The sequence below is a fragment of the Pseudochaenichthys georgianus genome, unplaced genomic scaffold (assembly GCF_902827115.2).
Source record: "Pseudochaenichthys georgianus unplaced genomic scaffold, fPseGeo1.2 scaffold_588_arrow_ctg1, whole genome shotgun sequence".
Classification (NCBI taxonomy): domain Eukaryota; kingdom Metazoa; phylum Chordata; class Actinopteri; order Perciformes; family Channichthyidae; genus Pseudochaenichthys; species Pseudochaenichthys georgianus.
Genome location: NW_027263147.1, coordinates 1,491 through 25,065, shown reverse-complemented (window position 1 = coordinate 25,065; position 23,575 = coordinate 1,491). Strand labels below are relative to the sequence as shown.

The window sequence follows — 23,575 nt, the reverse complement described above, 5'->3', positions numbered from 1 at the left end:
GAAAAGCAAACTGCCTGCAGTTTGCTTTTCGAACTGGAACAAGAAAGCAAATGCCCGAATCAGCAAAGGCTTTCTACCACCATCCAAGGAAGTCGGTGAAGCCTGGGGATGCGGTGTGGTATAGCATGGAGCCCTTGGGGGTGAACAGCCTGGGGTCCATGATGACCCGCATTAGTGAAGAGGCTGGCACTGCTACGCGTTACACAAACCATTGCGTCAGAAGCACCTGCAGACAGCGGCTGGCGGAGGCAGGGTTGGAGGCCAGAGAAATCATGTCCGTTAGTGGGCATAAAAATGAGTCATCGCTTCGCAGCTACTGGGCTCCATCTCTGGACAACAGAAAGATGTGGAGCAACGCGCTTTTTGCCGGTCCGGGACACGCCATGAAAGCTCTTCCGATAACCTACCCGTGAACACCACAGCACCACCTGCACACAGTCTGGCATGGAGTTCATGGAGAGCTGTTTCAAAAATTGCACTTTTAATGGCAGCATGAACATCCACCTTCATTCTGAAGCCAAAATGTTAAATATGTAAATAAATAAATAAATAGCCTAATTCAAGAATTGTTGTCAATAAATTGTTTTCAATAAATTGGTTAATAATATAGTATTTACTATAATTATATCAATAACTGTAAGCGGGGAAGCAGGAGTGTTCGATTGATCGGCTAGCGTTACCAAGGGAACTACTTTCTGACGGAGATTAACTCAAGCAGAAAGTGTAGGTTTGGGAGCAAATTAGCCCACATTATGAAATTATTTTACGATATTGTTGATTACAATGATAGTTTGTGTTATAGAATCGCAATCATACACTTGAGGCCACTTGACTCCAGTACAGGCGTACGGACCTCGGCGCAAGCGCCTCGGTCCTGCCGCAGTACTGTCGTACCAATAATGACGTTCAAGAACGGCCTCTCGTGTATGATTGCTTAATTGATTCATGAAGGTAATACATCAATAAACAAATGTTAATGCAATGGTTAATATAAATAGTAATTTAATCAGTACGTACATGTATTCATATTAGGCAAGGCAAGTTTATTTATATAGCACTTTTCAACGCAAGGCAATAATATATATATTATAATAGATGGTCGATTTATGACTGTATATTACTGCACAGAAACTCTACAAATAGTTCACTTAATTCCCGGCATCACAACATTGCTTTCCACTACACTACAACATATGTATAACTACCATGTACTTGGAAGATTTCAACTTGCACATGATTTCAATATAAATCTACTTTATTTGCCAAGTTGCATCATACTCCCACCTAACACTACGTATATATGACGTAGTGGTTAGGTACTGTCTTGAAAATACGTAGTATTTACAAAGTACATGTTTATGCTAAATCCAGAATTTCTACTAAACCACTACGTTGTAACTACGTAAATGTGTTAGCTGGGACTCAGGGGTCGAAATTAACTTTTTTTTCTGAGTGTCCCACAACTGTCCCGAATTCTACTTTGTATTGTCCCGGATATAACCAGCAGTGTCCCACATTTTAATTTGTATCGTCGCCCCCCCAATTATGCAGAATACATATAATTTGTCAGTTAATCATCACACCATAGACTGTGGTCCACCATGTACGTTTAAAATACTTATTCTTTTAAACATATGAATATTAGTCTGATCTGTTGCCTCTCCTAGAGTAGAAGGGAAGAGAGTTGTTTTAAGACATGTTTTTCTATTGTTTCTCAATATCCAGACTAATGTATCATTGTCATGTCAACATTGAAGAATTCTGATTTGTATTTTTCAATTCAATATGGTATGGCTGTATGGTCTGTGTTTTATGATCGGAACCCTCTATCTGGCAATAAAAGTGGTATGAATGATAATAAAAAAACAGAAGTTGCATAATACAGTTTAATAAATGTATCTATCTAAACAGATCTTCACATTTACTATTTACATGTATTCAGTCGCTAAACATGGGTCGTCGGCCACTTTGCCACCACTTCTCAACTGCCTGCTCTGCATTATCGTCCTCAACCTCAGGGCCATGCAGAGATACACGGAGGAGGGAATTTAGCATTTGGTTAGAGAGGGATCCTCTCCAGTCAGACTTGATCCTTTTCATGCAGGAGAAGCCTCTCTCACAGCATGATGTTGACATCGGGAACACAAGCAGTATCTCTACGATCATCTGCATGTGGGGAAACTGTTCAGGCCTCCCTATGGCACCTTGCAAAAGTCTCTGCCATAACACCTGAGACTGAAGATGCCTGAAGTGTCGATGCACGAGTACCTTTAGGTCAATCCACTCCCGTTTCGTGATCTGAAGTCCTCACATGCTTCAAGAATTCCCTTAAAGTGAGAGACAAAAGTCTCAAGATCAGAATTAAGAATTAAGTTAAGACAACACATATGTTCATGTTATAATAATATAATATAACATTACATAACATAGTAGGGTACAATGTTGTATAAAACCTTGTCTTAAAGCCCTGATGATGTCTTTGAGCCAGACCCTGTTTTGTTTTAATATAGATGTAGAAGACAAAAACATTATCAATTGTAAAAGAAATGTTATTACAAAAGTGGTGAAATGTAACATTTGTATGAGCATTATAATCTTAGTCATTTTGATATTTTTCAGCATTAGTTTAGTCTTTGGTTTTAACAGATATACATATTTTTTTCGGCCTGTTGGGGGAGCCCTGATCCCAACAAATGCAGACATGCACAATGGTCAGGTCAGTTTGTTCTTGTTAAAGACACGTTTCGAGCGAGCGTGCCATTGAACGTGCCATCACTAGTCTAATGCACATTGTAGCCTTGCTTTGAAGGGCAACCTCTACTGGGAGATTAGCTAGGCACAAAACAACTGGAACATTACTCTCTCTTAACATGACACATTATTCTCATACCAGAGTTGATTGACAAACTAAAATTACCATGCGACCCCCTTTCTAATCGTCACCCAATCTGACTGACGTTCTTGACCAAAAAATAAATAAAACACTAAAAAAAGATGATTAGCTAAAGGCCTTACGTTTTTGCAGCTAAAGATTCTAGCCTGGTCACTGACTGACTGACAAAGAAAATACAAAAATGATAGGCCCACACCTCTTATTCTGATCAACTGTATTTCACATCATTTTCACAAACTTCAAAAGAACATGACACCGCATTTTAGGACGTGTGTATGCATTGTAAGGCACACTTCAGTTGCTAGCGTTAGTTAGCGCTAGCGTTAGTTAGCACTTGCGCGAGCTAGCACTAGCGTTAGTTAGCACTTGCGCGAGCTAGCACTAGCGTTAGTTAGCACTTGCGCGAGCTAGCACTAGCGTTAGTTAGCGTGAGCGCTAGCTAACATTGACACGTAAGACAACTAACTTACCACAGTGGAAGACGATGCATCATGACCAGGACTTGGGACTTTCTCGTTTCTGGAGTCGGCAGAATTGGCATTGGGGCTTGCATCAGGGCCAGGGGGCTGCTTATTCAACCACCTCAGCATTTCTTTCTTCTTGTTTCTTTCTGTCGTGACCGTTGCATTGGCGCGACTCGAGTCTAGCAGCAGAGTGGATGACCTAGAATGCATTCTATGATTTGACAGCCCAATGACTTTGAAAATAACACCCATTTTGAAGTTTACTTTTATTTATTTTTTCACTGTCCCGAAATAGTCCCGGACAAAATAGATTTGTGTGTCAGTAGGAATTTGTATGGTCCCCGGGACATCGGAACATTGTTAGCTGCGAGCCCTGTATGTGACGACCCCTGCTTTACTCTCTCCTGTGTGTGTGTGTGTGTGTGTGTGTGTGTGTGTGTGTGTGTGTGTGTGTGTGTGGCCCTTTAACGATCTCCCTTCCTCCCTATCAGCACTGATTGAGGGCACCTGGCTGCCGGTACCTGAGGACTGAAAGGCCCGAGCCAGAGTCTCGTTCGCGCTCTCTGCTGGAGGATCTGTTTGAGAGCAGCACCTGATTTATGCTTTTGTTTCCCTTCGTCTTAGTTTGGCCTTCAAACACCTTGCACCATGTTCACACACCCACACCACTGATCTTACTGATTAACACATCCCATCAGCTCTTTTGTTGAGCGGTTATAATAAATATCTTTCCTTATGTCGTGTCCTTACCACGTGTTTTGTTATGGCCAAGAGCCAGGCCGTGACTATACACATTCATACATGTTACCTTGCAAATGAACACACCGCATGATGTCGTGTCTGCTGTTTGGGATGATCCAGGCTCTCGCTTGCCCATCTCCCAACAGCTGGGGGTTTCTTGGGACCAGCGATCTACACGGGGAACAGATTATGTTTTGGACATACAATCCTTTTTGAATAAGCGCTGTTTTGTGTTTTATGAACGTGTGCAACAGCGAACAATATGTTGTTCATTAAGGTTGAAATTAAAACCAAGTGAAAGGAAATCGTTGTCACATTGATAAGTGTTGCTCACCCTCCTGGGCAACATACAAAACAATTGATGGAGACCGTGTTAGACCTACTCATGTATTGCTGTACATGTCACCATTCTTTAGTGTATAACATGTTGAATTAAAATATGGCCTAAAGTAACGGTTGTATTTTATTTGAAGAAGCTGCTTTTGGGCAAGTTTCCCTTTTATGTAAAGCTCTTGTTTATTGAAGCACTGTTTCTGAGTGTTTCCCAAATCATCAACTGAAGAACTCCACTTTAGTGTTTTCAACAACTTCAACATTTATTTATTTTTATTTTTCACAAGCTCTGAAATTAAATTCACAAGTCGCTCATTCTGCTCATTGAGCGCTGCATCACGGGCCTCGTCCTTCTCTGCCTGCTTTTTCAGGAAGGCCAAACCGCTGCTTCTTCGCCTTGGCCTTTTAGTAGGTGGTTGGGAGCTGATGGAGGGCACGGGCTCCTCCTCACTGCTGAGGGACACTTGGGAAGGCCCTTCTCCAGCAGAGGTGGAGGCCTCAGCAGCAGTCTGGCCATGGCTTGACAACTAGGCTGGGAGGCTGAATTGATGGCCTTCCCCCAATTGCCTCATGCATGGCCTCAAACCATGGCCAGGTAGCTGCTGAGGCGTCTCCCCGTCTGTTCCTGTCCCAGTTGGGGGATTCTTTAACTCCTATTGACAACACAGATAACAGCCTGTTAGTGAAAGGGCAGTGAGGGCTTTAGATAAGCCACTCCTTTGTTAGTATGTGAGAGCTTTGATAGTATTTAAATGCACAGCAAATGAAAAATGGTACTAATTCTAAATGTGTAATTGCTTACGCCTTAAATGTTAAAAAGTGTAAACAACTAAGCAAATTCACATTTTAATATAGGAGGCTGGGGTCGCCAATCTAAGCATAATATCTCCACACACTAACCCACCACAGCGCCCAGCCATGTGATTTGCTGTACCTTGTTTTCAAGTTGTCCCATTTCTTTGACGTCTGTGGACCAATCACCTGGCCCTCCAGACCATCTCTTTAACAACCTGCCATTAGTTACACATTATCTTAATTCACCTGCACATTTATTAAAACATATCAGACAAATACAGGTGTACTTACTCCCAGCCTGATTTGGCAGCATGTCGTTTCCCACTGAACATGTGCTCCATCTTAACCCTTGCGCTAATTAGGGCAAGGGTTTCAGCATCTGTGACTGAAATAAATACATCATATTAGGCTTGCATGGAACAACGCAGGAAACTAAGAATTACATAATGCAAACTGAGCATAAAGGTTTCAGTACGATGTTAACTTTACCTGGATAATTTCACAACACTCCTGCTGACATTCCTGCTGTCAGCATGCCAATAGCACGTTCCCTCAAAACTTGCGACATCTGTGGCATTGTGCTGTGTGATAAAACTGAACATTTTCAGAGTGGCCTTTTATTGTGGCCAGCCTAAGGCACAGCTGTGCAATAATCATGCTGTCTAACCAGCATCTTGATATGCCACACCTGTGAGGTGGGATGGATTATCTCGGCAAAGGAGAAGTGCTCACGATCACACATTTGTTCAGATTTGTGAACAATATTTGAGAGAAATGGTTATTTTGTGTTGATAGAAAATTTCTTAGATCTTTGAGTTCATCTCATGAAAAATGGGAGCAAAAAAGTGCCGTTAATTTTTTTTTGCGTTATTAACGAAAAAAAAAAATTAACGCCACTAATTATTTTAACGCGATTAACGCATGTGTATTTTTTTTCCTCGGCCGCCCCGTAGCTTCAGAGCGCATCAAGTTTAAAATACCACCTACAAGCTGATGCTGACAGCCCCGCTCCTGCTGCCCGCTTGCAGCAGACCACACTTCCACGCTCACCGGCAGGCACCGACTGGCCATCGGGAGGACCGGGAGGGTGTGTGTGTGTGTGTGTGTGTGTGGCCCGAGCGAGAGACCTTACGTGCATTGTTGTTGTTAGCATCTGGTGCTAACGGATATAAGGAGCTGTTTAAATGAAAACAGAGGAGCGACATTTCGCCACAACTGCGCCGAGCACTTGACTTGATGCAGGAAGCAGACAGTGGGACATTGTACGAAAAGTCAGCACACTCAGCTCGGATAGTGCAACATGATTGCAGCGTCCAGGCAGCTCCCGTTCGAGCATATGCCTTGAGTTGCACATAGCTCCAACGATCCATCACACACACACACACACACACACACACACCATTTGTATTGTATTATTGTATGAGAGGTTCCAGGTTGAATTGAGGCGAATATTTGTAATGTTCAGAGGTCGTTGTGTTTAATATTCATGAGAATATTGGTCATTGTTCAAATGATAATAAACATTTATATACTCATGTTGATAAGAGTATTAAAAACTTGAAAAATATTCCTCTAAGGTACATTTAGAACGGATCAAAAATGTGCGATTAATCGCGATTAACTATTTTAATACACTGAACAAAAATATAAACGCAACACTTTTGTTGCGTATGTAATGGACGACGAACACAGGCCACTCCATTCATTACCCTACCCCTACCACCAGATACTGACTGGTTTGCACATTTGCGATTAGTATTTTCGATCTTTCCAATCCAGATCTCCCCGTCTGTGTGTGAGGGGGCGGGGCAGTTTACACACACGGAGGAGATGGCGGAGAGAACGCATCAGCATCCCAACGCAGGTCAGGAATGTGAGAACTTTGAGCTCTTTGGTTGCTTCCATTTTTGGGGTAGCCTCAGGAGGATGGGCTCCAGCCAGGGCATGCCGTTGTCTCTGTAGATCTCCAGGTTCCGTGAATAGGACAGATTCCTCCTTTCAATCTCAATGCAGACATCCCCTGTAAGAGATCTGCTCTGGCTCGTTTGGATGATGCCTGGCCTCTCTGACAGAGCTCGTACCAGTCAGTTCCATTCCAGCCCAGGATTTTCTTTTTCCGCACGTCACGGAGAGTGAAGGCTAGAAAGAACTTTAGTTTGAGCTCCTGAAAGCCAAGCATCAAGCACTCCGTGATATAGGGTTAGCTTCATGCACATGTTGCGAGCCCGACCAAAAGTGTCAGGTGCGTGGAATGAATCCCGTGTGGCTAAGTCCTCTACCACTTTGTCCACGTGCACAGAGCCCTTGAGCTTTCCGGGTGGTGTGGTTCCAGCCATTGCCCCAAGGGTGATATGAGGTGGGGCCTCTGCGTACTCCATGCATTCTCCCTCCCATTATTCACAAACACATCTCCCACCCAACCCTTCACCACATCCTCCACACATTTAATATCCCAGTGCGTCTCTTGTAAACATTATATCGGCTTCGCACATCAATAGCCCCTTGTCCCTTCTGTCTTTTGCTTTGAGCCCTCGCCCATTAAAAGAACATATCCACACCATGACATCAGTTCATTGTGCATAAGGTATACTTTTCATACCCCATTATCACCTTTTTTTTTGTTTTCACTTTTTCTTTCTCCGACTGTTCCCAGCCTTCTTCGAACCAGGAGAACCCCAGCTTCCACTAGGACCTCCCTTCTTTTGCACCGTCCCAGGAGAACCCTTTTTCTTGTCAGTGCTCGACCTCTGCGTCGCCGTCCGAGGAGGCTCAGTCTCTTTTCCATCTTCCCTCCCGCTATCATGTATCACCCTTACATATTCCGCACCTCCCTCCACCTTAAATTGTGCTGAATACGGCAATGAAGTGACTTTATCATTAAAAGCTACCTTCATGAACCGTGTCCCATCCGCCACCCTCATCCCCTCCCTTGTGTTCCTCATATACCTCCTTTTGATTGGAGAGGCCGCCTTCACCCCCCAGTCACTCAGCTTCTGCAGTATCTGATTTTCGCTAATGTATATCGGCATATATAAAAACGACACCATCACTTAATTCACTGTTAACTCCTCCGCCTTTAACACCACCCCGTTTGCCCTCACCCCCTCCAGCAATCTATCTTTCCCTTCCACCCACCTCATACCTTTCTCCCTTCAACCTACACCCCAACACCTCCCCACACGCTTCCTGTATTTCATACAGCATGTCCAGCATGAAAATTGTATCCATCCCCCCCTCCACAGTGACCGCCAATGTTTGGTCCGCCCGGTACTTTCGGTCTTCTTCCCCTCCTCCTCCTCCTCCTCTCCATGAGTTTTGACCTCCTTCTTTCCCCTGGCTTTTCCTCTGATCCAATCCATCTTTCCCACCTTCTTTGCCCGTTGTTTTCCCTCCTGCTTTCTCCTCTGCACTTTTGGGAGTCTTCTTTAAACTATATTCTCCCTCAGTTACCTCCACCTCTTCGAGTGTCTCTGCATCCTCCCCGTCCTTTGCTTTCATTTCTTTATCTTCTTCTCTCTTCTTCTCCGCCGCAGTTCTTTTATCGTCTTCCTCCACCACTTGTTTATATCCCTCCTCCTTTCCCAATCTTACATTGTGGACTTTACTGTCTCTCCTTTCTTTACCAGCGACCTTCTCCCCCCTCTTGTCTTTCTTTTTAGCTCCTTTTACTCCTTCTTTATCAGCTGTTTCTGCCGTTTTAGTTCCAGCTTCTACATCAAACACATCCCATCCCCCTCCTCCATGCATTGTTGGACTCACGTTTTTTCTTCCAGATTGTCCATTTTCCACCGCTACAAGTCGTCCCCCCAGACAGCAGTACTGTTTAGATTTTTGCCGAATAATCCTCCAGAAAATGCTCCTTATTCCACCACTTTAGTCGATTTTTCTCTCCAAGCAAACAATTCGTTTTTTCACTTCCTCCTCAGCTCCAACCTGCGCCCCTAGTGTCTCAGGGTGGTATGGCCGTAAGCAAAGAGTTTGGAGGGATAATGGCTTCTTGTAGCTGAGAGGGGCTGGAGGTCTCAGGGCCGAGGTTGGGTGCTGAAAGGCGGACTGCCAAACCTCCATGTCGATACCCAGCAGCTGTGGGTTCTGCAGGGGTCCCCAGGCCTGCCTGTGAGCCTGTCTCCCCCTCTCCAGCAAGCTCTCCTGGAGAGGCATTTGCAGGCTTCTCTCTGCACCTTTTTCCCTACAAAAATGACTTTTAAATGGATACTTTTGGATGTAAATGGCTCACTGTGTCATGGCTATGGGTCTCTGAAACAACCAGGCTTTTAGCACACTGTTTGCAGAGTTTAATCCGATTTCTAGCACTCTTTTCCCCGAAGAAACTCGTTTAAATCACCGTTAAACACTTATTTGCAATGTCTATTTAATGGACACCACTCTATGTATTATGTACGTGATATGGACATATTATTCTGTACACGCCACGGACAACGATGTCCCCTGGTGCAAAACTTTAACATGTTATATCTCTGCGGGGAAAGCTCGTCCGTCTCCGGTTCTTTGTCCACGTGGAAGGCCCCTGCACTGGCTATCCATGCAGCTTCCAGCTTGTTTTTATGTTGCTCTGGGGCCAAACTGCATGTCTGTACACTTGGCGTACCGCGACCGGCAGTTAATGTCCACAAAGTGTACACACAAGTCCCTAAGGGTTGGTGTCACAGGGGGAGGGAGGCCGGGTTGCGGGATGGCATTTGGCTTTCCAAAAGCCCTGTCACTCGCTCCAGCATTAAAGCCACCCGATCCAATCGGTCACTGTAAAGCAAAGCAAAGCCAATGGACTGAGTTTGAGGGACATTGTGTGAAACTGTACACAATAAAACAATAACTCATTGGATGAACTCAATTCAATTGTGGGCAGGATTTCCATCCAATAAATAATCGTAGCCCCAACTGAAACTAAGAACATCCATTTAATAAAATGTCATTGAGTTAGTCCATGTTACGTAAATTAAATGAATTTACATTTGTCCAACTCAAACTAATATAATGAATTGGTAAATAAATAACGTAAAATATAATTATGTTTCCCTTTATCCCCCACTCAGACACTCATGACACAAAACCTGGTTGAGATATTTTTATTGAAAATTCTCAGATAGCAATTACAGCTTGAGGTGGATAGCCAGTGCTCACTTTACTCGTCTGCTTGCATTTCTTTTCTCATAAAACACATCAAACAGACTGAGCAGGAGATACAAGCAATAATAATGCCAATCATGGATGAGGAAGGTGACAGTAATCCTCAATTCAACATCAATATGTATATCCACATCTCAATATTAACTTTACTTGAACACACAGAGCAAGATGTACAAATATTTGTTTCAAAGAACAATTTTAAAGTGGTGCAAATAGCACTCCCGTAACAGTGCCGAAACTGGTGACATGTGAACCCCCAGCTATTCTAGATCTCCCAAACAACAAAGACTCTATAAAAGGTGGAGGCTTTTTGTTTTGGTAATATTTTATATATATATATATAAAGGGAGACGCCTGGACACGCCTACGAGCAGCACACTTTCAACAAAGACCGCTAAATGGGTGGCGACAGCTTGCAGGCCAATTAACATGGTGGAGGACGAGGGGCCGCGTGATATAACTCGGGTCGCATCCAACGACCGCACGTATGAATCGCCTTCCAGAGCCACCACTGTGTCGAAAACACACAACTTGTATGAAGTCCAAGAAGCGAAAGTAGAGGATTTAAGAAAGACTCACCGGAGACTATTGGACTTCACTCAGTGAGGACAGGCACCTCGGGTCATGAGAGGTTCCAGGTTGAATTGAGGCGAATATTTGTAATGTTCAGAGGGTGTTGTGTTTAATATTCTTGAGAATATTTGTCATTGTTCAAATGATAAACAAAGTTTTGCATAAAGCATTTTGTCCACTCATATGTGACCTGCTCCATCGAAATCAGTCGCATTGACCCGAAGACACATTTAGAGTATTCCTAGCTTCCTAATGATGTCAGGATTGTTGTTGTTCTCCAAATATTAAGCAAAATATGTCTCATTATATAATGACTTTCTCCGAGTCCTCATTTTGAGAGAAAGGCCTTCAAAGTTTCCTCTCCTCTGGAATCCATCGATCTGATTGGTTATTAGCAAATGATCAAAATACTACGGAGGGAAGATATTTTCGTTTGGATTACTGGTCTGGGGGAAGCTTGCGAGTGTGTGTGTGTGTGTGTGTATGAGAGTGTGTGTGTGTTGGTGTAATTTTGCGTTTGTGTGTATTGTGTTTGTTTCCCGGGGAAAACCCTCAGGAGAAACACCGGCTGTTGTTGTGCCTGCTGTGACGTCAAGTTACTCCGTTCTCCGCTTGTAATTATGCCGAAGCTTCAAAGTTGTATTTCATCTGAATTTCCCGAAACAAGTTTAATATTCTGAAAGCCAAGACTTTGTTTATTTGAAATCAGATGAAAACAAACTGTCACGGACCCTGCCGTGTTATCTATGATTACTCTGCGCGGACATTCATACCGTCAGCCGGAGGGAGGGCGCTGCGGAACAGCAGAGTGCCTGTCATCTTCCCTTTACAAGCTTAAAGAATGTATTTATCGTGAATTTGGAAATAAAAGTTTCATATTCTGAAAGCCAAGACTTTGTTTGTTTAAAATCAAACAAAACACCCGAACCCCGAAAAAATAGTTATTTACGCAAATCCACGTTTATTTTGAAATGAGCCGTTGAGACTTCCAACTGATTTCGATAGAGCGGGTCACATGTGTTGATAAGAGTATTCAAAACTTGAAAAATATCCCTCTAAGGAACATTTAGAACAGATACAAAATGTGCGATTAAATATTTTAATCGACTGACAGCCCTAATAATATATGTGACGACCCCTGCTTTACTCTCTCCTGCGGCCTATGTCTGACACGTTTAGAACAGTACTCCTCTTCACGCCTGAAATAATTAAATGGAGGCCCACTTTAGAGAACACGTGAATTGTAAATAAATACAGAGACAACATAACAATTTGGAATAATATATATAATTATATAATATATAATTTTTTACAATTTAGAATGAACATTTTATTAGGGTCACAAAAGTCAAAAACTAGATTAAGAAAAAACTATGGATACTCACCTGCTCACCGTGACATACGGAGGCTTCACGAAAGTTACATGGGAAATAAGCCCCTCCCACACCTCTATATAAACAGCGTGTGGAAGCCTTTTCCGGCTCACTCTGTCCTGATGCAGCGCAGCCAATGCATCTCTCGTGCTCACGCGTAGAGCTGCATATCCTCCTGAATGCTGAAACTCACACGCACAGCTACATGTTCCTATAATACACACTGCTTGGATTTGATCACCTTGCAGGGCTATCCTGGGGGAGATTGTTTAGTTATAATAAGCCGAAACATTCAGACTCCTGGGATTACTACTGAAGATGTGGATTAGAATTGTTATATGTGAGTGATAGTAAAAACACTACTATGATAGCTATCACTCAAGTCATTTCATTTTTCTTGGGGCCTAAGGTGAGAGTTGGCCTGCCTCGGTGGTGAACAAGGATGGCCCGAGCACTCGATCTCACAGCCGGTCCCCGGCAGTAGGATCCAAGCCTCTTATTCCCTAACGCAGCCGGTGCCCCATGTTCTCATTTCTGGGGTAGGTTGGCTCTCTCCGATGGCCCTCAGGGGTCGCTGCCTGATGCTCTCTCGCCCTCAATCGAACGCTAATCCTAACCGCCCCCGTGCTTATTCCTCTTCACGCCTGAAATAATTAAATGGAGGCCCACTTTAGAGAACACGTGAATATTAAATAAATACAGAGACAACATAACAATATGTGACCTGCTCCATCGAAATCAGTCGCATTGACCCGAAGACACATTTTGAGTTGTATACACTGCTGTAAAGAGGATATTCCTAGCTTTCTAATGATATCAGGATTGTTGTTCTCCAAATATTAAGCGAATTATGTCACATTATATAATGACAGTCACAGAGTCATCATTTAAAAAGGCCTTTATCCCTCTGGAGTCTAAGGGTATTTTCTCGATTTTTAGATGTTTTCTTAAATCACCTTTTTAAATGTATTTCTTCTAACATGGCACCCCATGTGTTACATATCAAAATGTTCAGGACAATCTCTAGTATTGCTAAATATGCAAATTACTCACCTTAGAGCACTGTGTGATGAGATAAGTAGCTCAAAAGCCTAAAATGTGACATCCGATTTTCGGAAAATCTTTTGTGAAAACACAAATGTACTCATGTGATCGAATTGTTTTGGTGTTTTAGATTTGGTTACCAGTTACAAGTCCTAGGATCACAAAAGCAGTGAAATATTTGAATTACGCTGTATATAAATGTGTTATTCATGTCTAAAATGAAAAAAAATGTATTCTAATTTTGAGTAAAACAAGTGTTTATCACTCTACTTTCCCCACAGCAGGGACTGAGATACATCAGGACTGAATAATGACTTCATATTACATACCAAGGTTCATGTGATGTGTACAAATACAAATTGAGCATTTAACCTTTTATTTTCAACCAACAATTTATTATAAATGTTTTTTTCAACCAACTATTTATATAAATATAAGAAACTGGAAAATCTAACTATTTACAATATTGAACATCAGAACTTTCAACCAACTATTCATTATAAATGTCAAGACAGTGTCAAGGTCTTTGTCTGTCTTCCAAGACAGTGGGTCTGGCTGCTGTGTAGGTGGGGGTGGTGGTGCATGGGCTGCTGTGTAGGTGGGGTGTACAAGTGCTATACGAGACCTCCTTGCTGGCTGGGTTGAAGGTGATGGCTGTGGTGGAGCCTTTGTGCTGAGGTGTATCTTGACCTGGTGGCAGCCGCAGATGGAGGTGGAGGCAGCTGTAGTGATGCTGGTCTGCTGGTCCTTGGTGGTGATGGCTCTAGTGAAGGCCCTTGAGCCACAGTAGATCTTGACCTGGGGGCCGGCACAGATGGAGGTGGAGGCAGCTGTAGTGATGCTGGTCTGCTGGTCCTTGGTGGTGATGGCTCTGGTGAAGGCCCTTGAGCCACAGTAGATCTTGAGCTGGCGGCCGGCACAGATGGATGTTGTGGCTGCTGGATAAACGCCGCCTGTGGGCCACTAGGCCCAGACAGCTGTGAAACATCTCTGTAAAACAGACAATAATTACAACTAATTTAATTGAAATAAAGTTCAAGTAAAATGTTGCTCAAGCACAAATAACAATGCACACATAAAAAGAAAGTTTGGGAGGTTGGAAAAGGAGTCTCTCTCGATCTCTCACACACACACACACACACACACACACACGTGCACACACACAAATATTTCCAGTTACTTTGCATTCAGTATAAAATCACAGACACACACACACATATGCTACATCTGATTACAAAGTCTCATCTGTACAGGACGGTAAAATAATAACGGGCACACATAAATAAATCTATGACAGTCTCATCTGTACAGAATGATAAAATAATCGATGGCAAAAACATGTCACTGTAAATGTCTCCGTTGTGGGACGAATAAATGATTAATTTAATCATCTACACATGTAATCTCATTTTTACACAGAGTAAACGTTTGCTAATGGAGTCTATTTTGTCCCAAGAAAAAGTTCATGACTATCGATAACAAATATATATCAATACACCTATTGTTCATTTTCGCGGTATTCCCCACACATTGCCAGTACACTATTACTGTAATATTTACACTTACCCATGTCCAAATGGATCCGTGTTGTTGTCTTTGTGTTCTTCTTCTTCAGAAGAGTCGAAGACTTCAGGTTCTGAACATCTGAGGCTCTATCTTCACTGCTGCTAGCGAAAAAGATCTCGAGTGAAGTCGGCAACTTTTTTTAGCCATTTTCTCTCTCTCTCTCTCTCCACACTGACGTAAACTGATGGCAGACACGTGGTTTGTTTTTTTTACTTGGTGGGTAGGTCCTTAGTGATTTCTCGATGTCCATTGGTCATTTCAGACCATGATGGCTGCCGGCCGAGATTTCCTTGACGAATCCACCAATCCCACACAGTGTAAAGTCAAGCTGTGCTTGTTTTACATTTTGAGTTCTTCATTACACTCAAACTGTCTTTTCATTGGGTGCATTTTATTTCTTTTATTTAGGTTCTGTTTAATACACATTAATTTGACTCAGATGTGCTGATAATATAAATCTTTAAACTGTCTTTTTACCTTAAATCTGGCCTCTCGGGTAGGCTCATGTTTGTTAAAAACGACTCACAATTTCTTAAAATTACTATATTTGAAAATGATAGATTTATGATCTTTTTCATCGAACATATGAACGACTCAAACAAGGATCGCAGCAGCTACAAGAAAGATCTTCAAAGGGGAACCATAACATCCTGAAGATGAGTTTTCTCTAAAAAAAGATATTTAATTTTAACAGCAGTGCTCTCTGAACTCAGAACAAGTCAATTAATATGCCTTTTTGTTTTTCTGTCTTTTTCAGAAAATAACCACAACAGTGACAAAGGTGATTATTCCGGCAGTGCCAGCTTTGGAAGCATGTGGGCCTTGAACAAGTCCTCGAGAGCCAACAGGTTAGGCTGCCAATTGTCATCTCGGGCTATCGGAATGATGACACTGTCTTTCGTAGTCCAGACCACAAAGTAGCAAGTCTCTCTTGCAGTGAGGTGAAGCTGACCTTGCACTTGGTGCCAGTAAGGATGCTCCTCACGCAGGCTGAATGTTGCTCCCTCCTTACTGACATAGAAGCCCTTGATTTGCAATGCTTCACTAATTGTCATTTCCCTGGCTCCGTAGGGACACTTCAGCACAGCGGAAGACCCTACCAGACCATCTGGAGATGCCCCCAACACTCCTGATGGGGAGAGCCACAACCCTGACTCATGGACCTGCATCTGGGCTGCAGTGGTGAATGCCCTGACGCCCTCACATTCATTCATAGTCCCCCACTGTACAGACAAAACACCATCCAGGGCCTGTTGTTGCCCTAGCACCCTGGCACTAAGGGAAGCAGTCACACGCTTTGACCTCAGGACAGCTCCAAAGCTGCTGGCAGTCAACCTTTCTTTCCTGAACAAATGCCAGTTTGGGTTGGTTCGCTGACCAGTGTAGCCACCTGAATTGCCCTCTGTTGCTCCTCAGACTATGCCATGCTTGCCACAGTTGCCTCAGGTCCCTGATGCCCAACAGATTTGATAATTTCAGGAACAGTAAGTGTTTCCAAGCTGTAGTGTTCCTCTTCTGGCTCGGGGGAGAGAAGCCAAGAAACTCCTGAGAACCTGCCCCCGAGTCTGTCCCTCAGCCTGTCACAATCTTCGGAGGTGGGCTCTCTCGTCAGCGGGTTGAGTGACTTATTGGTTGGAGGAAATAGCTCCTCCACTGAATGCGTACGTGTAGCTGCCTTTGGCTTCTTCCACTGACGGGGTGTCAGTGCAGCGGAAACTGTGGATGGCAAAGATGGCTAATGCAGCCGCATGACTGCATTTCCATTCTCCACGAGGGCATTCACATTCTGTGGAGAGAACTCCCTCTTCTCCTGTAGATACCTGTGGTGGTGGGATTGTTTTATTATTTAAAATATATTTACATTTGTAATGCCTTCCCAATTATCCCTTTAATTGTTTATAGCCTACTGTATGTTTATTTCATGGATATTTCTGTGTTTTCTGGTGTGTAATACTTGTAATAAAGATTTCATGTGACACATCAAATGGATTTGTTGATGGGAACTAATGTGAATAAATTAAACTCTAGGTTAACGGTACTCTTGCTATCACTACTCACCAACACTATAAACCTTGTCCCTCATGCTAGCCCTGACACACCGGTAAGCACACCTTCATCTAGGCTGCACTGCTGTACGTGTCCTGACTTGTAGTGGCTCTCTCCTCTATCTACACTCTTCTTGTCATCTTTGTAAAACGATATCGGACTGGTAATTGACACAGCCATGACTTCTAGTTAAATTCAGTGTGGCTCAAATGAAAAGCTTTGTTAAAATATGCAAGCGCGCAAAAGTCAGTTGAAACGATCTTAAGTCGGCGTGACGTTGAAGTCGTGCGACCCTGCTGCTGGACTGGCTTGTAGTTCGTTTATTGCATAACGTTAGCATTTTGCTTCTGGCGACTAGATTTATGATTACAAAATTATAAAAGTAGGAGAGACATGTGGAGATTATCCGGCTGAACAAAACGTGATCCGTCTCTTAAATGTGTGTCAACCACAGACCTTATTTCGAGCTATTTTCCAAAATCCTATGGAGAGATTGCATTGCGTTTTTGACGAAGGAACCGGAAGGAGTTTACATCCGGGTTTTAGGACGCGTCACTGCGGTTCTCTATGAGGGCACGAGATAAGTTTGTCCACAGATGGAAGGCTGACAGGCAGGTAGGCCATCCAGTTATTTTAGCCGGGCCGGCTCAGATGATTGGTCGTGCTTGCTACGGCTTCCACAGATTAATTTTTGTATGTATTTATTGTCAAAGCATTTAATATATTCATTGCTATCGGGACGTTGAGAGCATTCCATGGAATATAACAAAAAGTGTTTTCTGAAATAAATGACATACCCCATTGAATTATGACTGACGGTCGTCAGCTGTCTTCCTCTCCCTCGTAAAGGCTGCACCACCGTTGACAACTTCTCTCTACATATCAGACATCCCGGTAAACCATTATCGTTTGCTGTGAAAGCAGATAACTCTGTCCACGCAGAATTAAATCCTGTGTTCCTCCGGTACTTTTCTTTGATGTATCCATAGTTCGCTCATCGAGCCGGGTGTCAGGTTATTCGCCTCCAAGAAAAGGCGCTCGCGCGGGACCGGAGCAGGATGTGACGCATATTTTAGTTGACCTAATTAAAACCGTTTTGTTTTTTATTTATGTGTCACAGTATCACCTCAAAATACAAGATACGAAACATTTTCAACCATGCAACAAAATATAAATAGTCCTACAAATACTTTTATTTCCTTCTTTTTTTTGTCTAAGCTCAAGGGAGCCAGAGCAGAGGGCTTAAAGGGCCGCGGGTTGCCGACCCCTGACCTACAGTGTCTCAACTGGAAGAGGACCGCTCGCTCTCTTGTCTTGATCACCCTCTCACGGAGAACACTTCACTGTCCCGCTTCATTGTAGGATTTCTGCCACTTCAGTTTGACCATCTCTGTTATTAAGTTATGGAATACTAAATAAATAAGTAATTAGATACCTTACTGTTGTAGGAGCAAACACAGTAGTGGTGGCTTAAAGCCCAGCTCTGCTCCGCGCCGTCCGCCAGATGAGCCTGGTCGAAAAGGAGTTCAAAACACCGGCATAAAAGTTATAACAATAATCTGATTTTAATGGTAAAAAGACACAATACGAAATACAGAGTGCCCTGTAACAGAGCACTCCGGACTCCCCGCTCCACGGCCGTGCGATGCAGGTATCGGGACCGGCCAGTCAGCAACAGGGAGCCCTGTTGGAGATGGATGAACGTTAGTGGTTCTTACAATGCACTAACATCAGCAAAAACATAGTAAGATAATCCTCATCCTTCTAGGTTGCCGCTGGGGGAAGAGGAAGAGGAAGAGGTGTGCAAGCCGTCTGATGACACCAAGACCAGCACGACATGTGCTTTGTGCAAAATACATTTGCGTAAAGCACACATTGACAACATGTCCCTCCTGTGCTGTGCACACACACACACACACACACACACACACACACACACACACACACACACACACACACACACACACACACACACACACACACACACACACACACACACACACACACACACACACACACACACACACACACACACACACACACACACACACACACACACACACACACACACACACACACACACACACACACACACACACACACACACACACACACACACACACACACACACACACACACACACACACACACACACACACAATCTCTTAATTGCTGTTACAATAAAATACTTTCAATAAAATCCTTATGACTCATTTGGCTTGATTCTAAGTGAACGGGTCAATTTGACCCTGAACAGAAAAGGTGTCTCGTCTCTATTTATCAACATCAACCAATTGTAAAACAAGTTGGAACATTTTACAATTAATTTAAAACATGTTATGTTATGCAAAACGAATGTATTTTATATCAAGGCTTTTCCAATGTAAAAAAGAAAAATGTTTTTGAATGTAGTGACTTATTCTGATGGAACCATGATCTGTGAGGGGTGAATAACACCAGTGCACTACATATTGATTTCATTGATAGTAATAAAAGGTACAAACTATGTAAAAAAAAAAATCTGGATTTTGGGGCTTCTGACCATTTTTGGATAATTAAACATGCACTGGGTCAAATTGACCCACGAATATTATTGCTGTTACAAAAAACGAATATAACAGGAGGGTTGAACAAGACATGGGATATGATGGTGGTCTATAAATTACCGCAATTAATATGTTGAGACAAACAGTTGTCCACTATACATTCTAGATGTACATCTGGCACTTGAAGAATACTACATTCAATACTGTTTGCACTATATATGCCAACACCACCATGTTGCTGGTCTTTCAGAGCAACTAATGCTGGGTTCTCGCTGCTGTGAGATTTACTTCGAGAACAACGAGCCAATGTATAACCAGTGATGTTAATGTCGTCAAATGATGAGACGGCAGGCAGCCATGTCTCTGAGACAGCAATACGGTTAGGCTGCAAACGCTGCGTGCAAAGGGTCAACTCTTCCACATGACGGGTCAAACTTTGCACATTTGTCAAAAACACAGTGAAAGTGTCTGTGTGCGATTTGGGGTGGATCCTATCTTCACGCAGAAACTGAGGCTGCACTGAATCGCTTGCGTAACATTTGTTTTACAAAAGATGGCGTTAGGTTTAAAATCTTGAATGATTCAGCCTGATACATGTGAACACGACTTAATGCAACATACGCCTGTCCAGCAGCAACACCACAGCTCGATCGACAGTTATCCCTGGCACCGTATGTGCTGGACAAGCCCACGCCAGCTTCAGGGGAAATTGGCGACGCAACCCACCTTTCACGGTGACTCTATCCTCTTCTGGAAAAAGTGGTGTGCAGTTCACTTGATGCATTTCAGAGTCTTTCCTGCGCTGTGCCGCAACTCTGCCATCGTCAAAATGGACGGACACAGTTTGTGGAAATCTTTCACCTCGTTCATGCTGAACTTTCTTCCCCTGTTTCAGCTCTTCAACAAATCAATGTCACGAGCTGACAACGCTGTTTCTTCTGAGCGTGTTCTCAACCTATCTAGCAGTTCCGCAAAAACAATATCTTTCTGCCTGACTTTTGTTTTCAGCTCTACAACGCTAAAGAGGTTGTGCCTCAGGTTGAATCCTACTTTCTCTACATGCAAGGCATTTCCTTTCACTGGCGGCAGCTGGAAAACATCTCCAACAACGACCACACTAACTCTACCAAATGGAGAACAATCAATACATTGTTTAATTTGACGCAATCTGCCATGAGTATATGCCGTGAGTTTGTGACCGACCATGGATATTTCATTTCAATTAAAATGTGCACATTTCTATATTTGGCACGCAGACTATTTATTTTTTCCTCGCCTAAGGGTGTGTAGGGTAATTTTGAATTAACGCCAATGCTAAACGTGTTATGGATAGTTGCTGCGTCTAAATTGTATGCAGCCATTCCAGTTGGGGCCGTCAACAACACCCACACAGAATCAGGGTGTCACAAAGCGATGAGAGCAACCTGGTTGTCTCGTACTGCAGAGCCTTGATCAAATGGCTCTTTCCTGTCCCAGCACCGCCTGTTATAAATACGTGAAACGGGTCCGGATTTCCCCCCGAGATGTTGTCTAAACACCATTGTCGTATTTGATAGAAAATAGACATTTGGGTTTCGCTTAGAGACCGAACTAATTTCAGCCCTTCGCTTCCGCTCAAAATATTCTTTGTCTTTTCCAAATGGCCAATTTGCCGATTACTAACGGCAAGATCAGGAATAGCGTCTATTTGCTCCCCGTCTACAATTTGTTCCCGCTCTTTTTGGCATTGAAGATTTTCCAATTCCTGTCCGGGGCACAGGTCACACCAAGCGTCTTCAGAATCTACATTACCGTCTAAAGACTTGGATTCTTTGTAATTCATCCGAATCAAGTTCAAACAAAGCTCTATTCGCGTCGACCACTGATTTCACCAGCTGTCTGGATCCATCAGCAACTCTAACTCGACCGCTCATGTAAAACTCTTCACACGTTTCCCAAGTGTGTGGCTTTAACTGCTCGTCGATACGATACGGTAGAAAAATAATTCCGGAGACTTTGTTTTGGAACATTTTGCATAACGCACAACTGCTGGTTTTGTTGGAGTTCGATGGCATTTTTGGAACTTTCACTCTGTGACATAACCCTGTATTCGGATGCGAATGTTGCCAAACACATAATATTAAAAACTGCGTCATTTGGCCGATATTTGTAACGGTCAATAAAACCAGTCATCCACATGTTGTCTGTGGTTAGACTGTTTGAATCTGCCATCTGTTTTAACACACGTAATGGCCTACTTATTTTAACTGTATTTTCCCCCGTTGGCACACATTGGACCAGGCGTGAGCATGTCTTCAGGGGCATGTCTGTCAATCTGTAGACTGCCTCTTGGGCGCACACATCTCGGTTGTGTAAATACACACTCCCTAACTTTTTAAATGCATCCTTGGCATCTAGATTGCCCTGCTGTGATGCTTCTTTATGTGCATTACCCAATAATAATCCCATTTCCTTTTCTGCCTTGGAGATGTAGGAAATGATATAGACAACACATGCATAGGCATTGACCACATACTGAATGTCCATATTGGCATTCCAGCATTTTAACAGTGGTTTGTTGTATTGATTAATCCAGACTTCGCCAATTTGTCTTCTCAATACAACGTGTGTCTTTCTACCAACCAATTTGTAAGCAGCCTCGAAGATCGCTTGATTAATCCCCACACTTTCAAATAATTGTTCCAGGCTTTCAAATATTACATTTTCGTCTGAAAGAGCCTTTTTGACGGAGTTCAGAATTTTAACTGCAAACTCCTTTTTTCCGGCCATAGACGCTCCTTTTAAACACTCGCATGGCGTCAAGTTACATTTACATTCTGCTAAGCATTCATCTTCACTGCTGCGACATATAAATGTACTAGCAGTAGCTGGCCTGGGGAAATTCAATCGACAAACAGCCGCTGTCACAGGATTACGACGCAAGAGTTCACATCTGTCTGCCCATGCAGCTAGCTTCGGTTACCTTTGTTTTAATGGTAACAAGATCCGCTTCAGTGTAATTGTTCAGTGTGAAACACCAACGCTTAGCTGGGTTGTCACGTCGAGAGGAAGAAGGAATACTAACGTCAACCTTGGAACCTTGTCTCGTTTTATAGATTCCAGAGAAGACAGCGCAGGCGCACTACGAACAAGAAATGGAGCAGAAAGAGGGCTCCAGTACGCAGGCGCAGAACTGCTAAGCGGTTGAGAGCCATGAATGGCAACACCTTTGTTTGGAGGAAGACGGGTCAGTTGGAGTGGAAAGTACCGAAGAAGACAAGCACAGCTGTGGCGGGAAATATGTTTCCAGTCGCCATGAAACTGAGTGACTTCGTTACAACTGCTCACTGGGACCGCTTCCAAATTGCCAAAATTAAAGTAGAGATAAAACCACGTTATCCTACGTACGACAAGGTGCAGTGTATGAACCAGTCTGTCATCGACTACGATGATATTACGTACACACCAAGTGCTAAGGCCCCGTACTATGGATTTGCTACCAATAAAAGATGGCTGGCCACCAGAGGAATGACCCGCACTTTTAAGCCAAAATTCTACATCACCGCCGGGGCCATGAGCAACAACAACTGGTTGGACTGTAACCAAGGGTTCAACACTATTCATTACGGGATGAAGATTTGGCACGAGCCACCACCCGAAGAGCGGATCTACATTGTCATAGTAACAGCGTGGATAAAATTCCAAGGCCTGCTGAATATTGCTTAAGCGGATCAACGATTCTCGATTCCTCGCTGTGCAAGCTGGCGCGTCCGCCAGGCGTAATCGGTCACTTCGCCTGGCGGCTCGTTCCCTCAGCAACCAGATAGTGTTGTTTGAATATTAGGCTAAGAATGTACACTTGTGGTTGCCATTTTGTTTTGTAAAAAAATAAAAGACGTTGTTGATTCAAACATGTTTATTTTCAATAATTATAAGGAACAGTTGGGTTGTAAGCAGGACATGTATTGAACTCAATGAAGGATTTGGTATTCTCACACCACACTTTATACACATTTATACGCCTCATCAGAGCAGTGGGGTCAAATTTCTCAAATTTATACCACTGATTTACAG

At 43.2% G+C, this 23,575-nt stretch overlaps 1 long non-coding RNA gene across 2 annotated transcripts; it reads right to left on the bottom strand.

Annotated features, from left to right (window-relative positions):
* Positions 1-5,021: 5,021 nt before the first annotated feature.
* Positions 5,022-5,931, bottom strand: LOC117443339 (uncharacterized). 2 transcript variants are annotated; one of them, XR_004551662.2, is made up of 3 exons: positions 5,716-5,931; positions 5,518-5,611; positions 5,022-5,084 (listed from the first exon to the last, which is right to left on the bottom strand). It is a non-coding gene; the product is annotated as an uncharacterized lncRNA (long non-coding RNA). The 2 variants fall into 2 exon arrangements; XR_004551663.2 differs by lacking the exon at positions 5,022-5,084 and adding an exon at positions 5,367-5,441.
* Between the last annotated feature and the right edge of the window lie 17,644 nt (positions 5,932-23,575).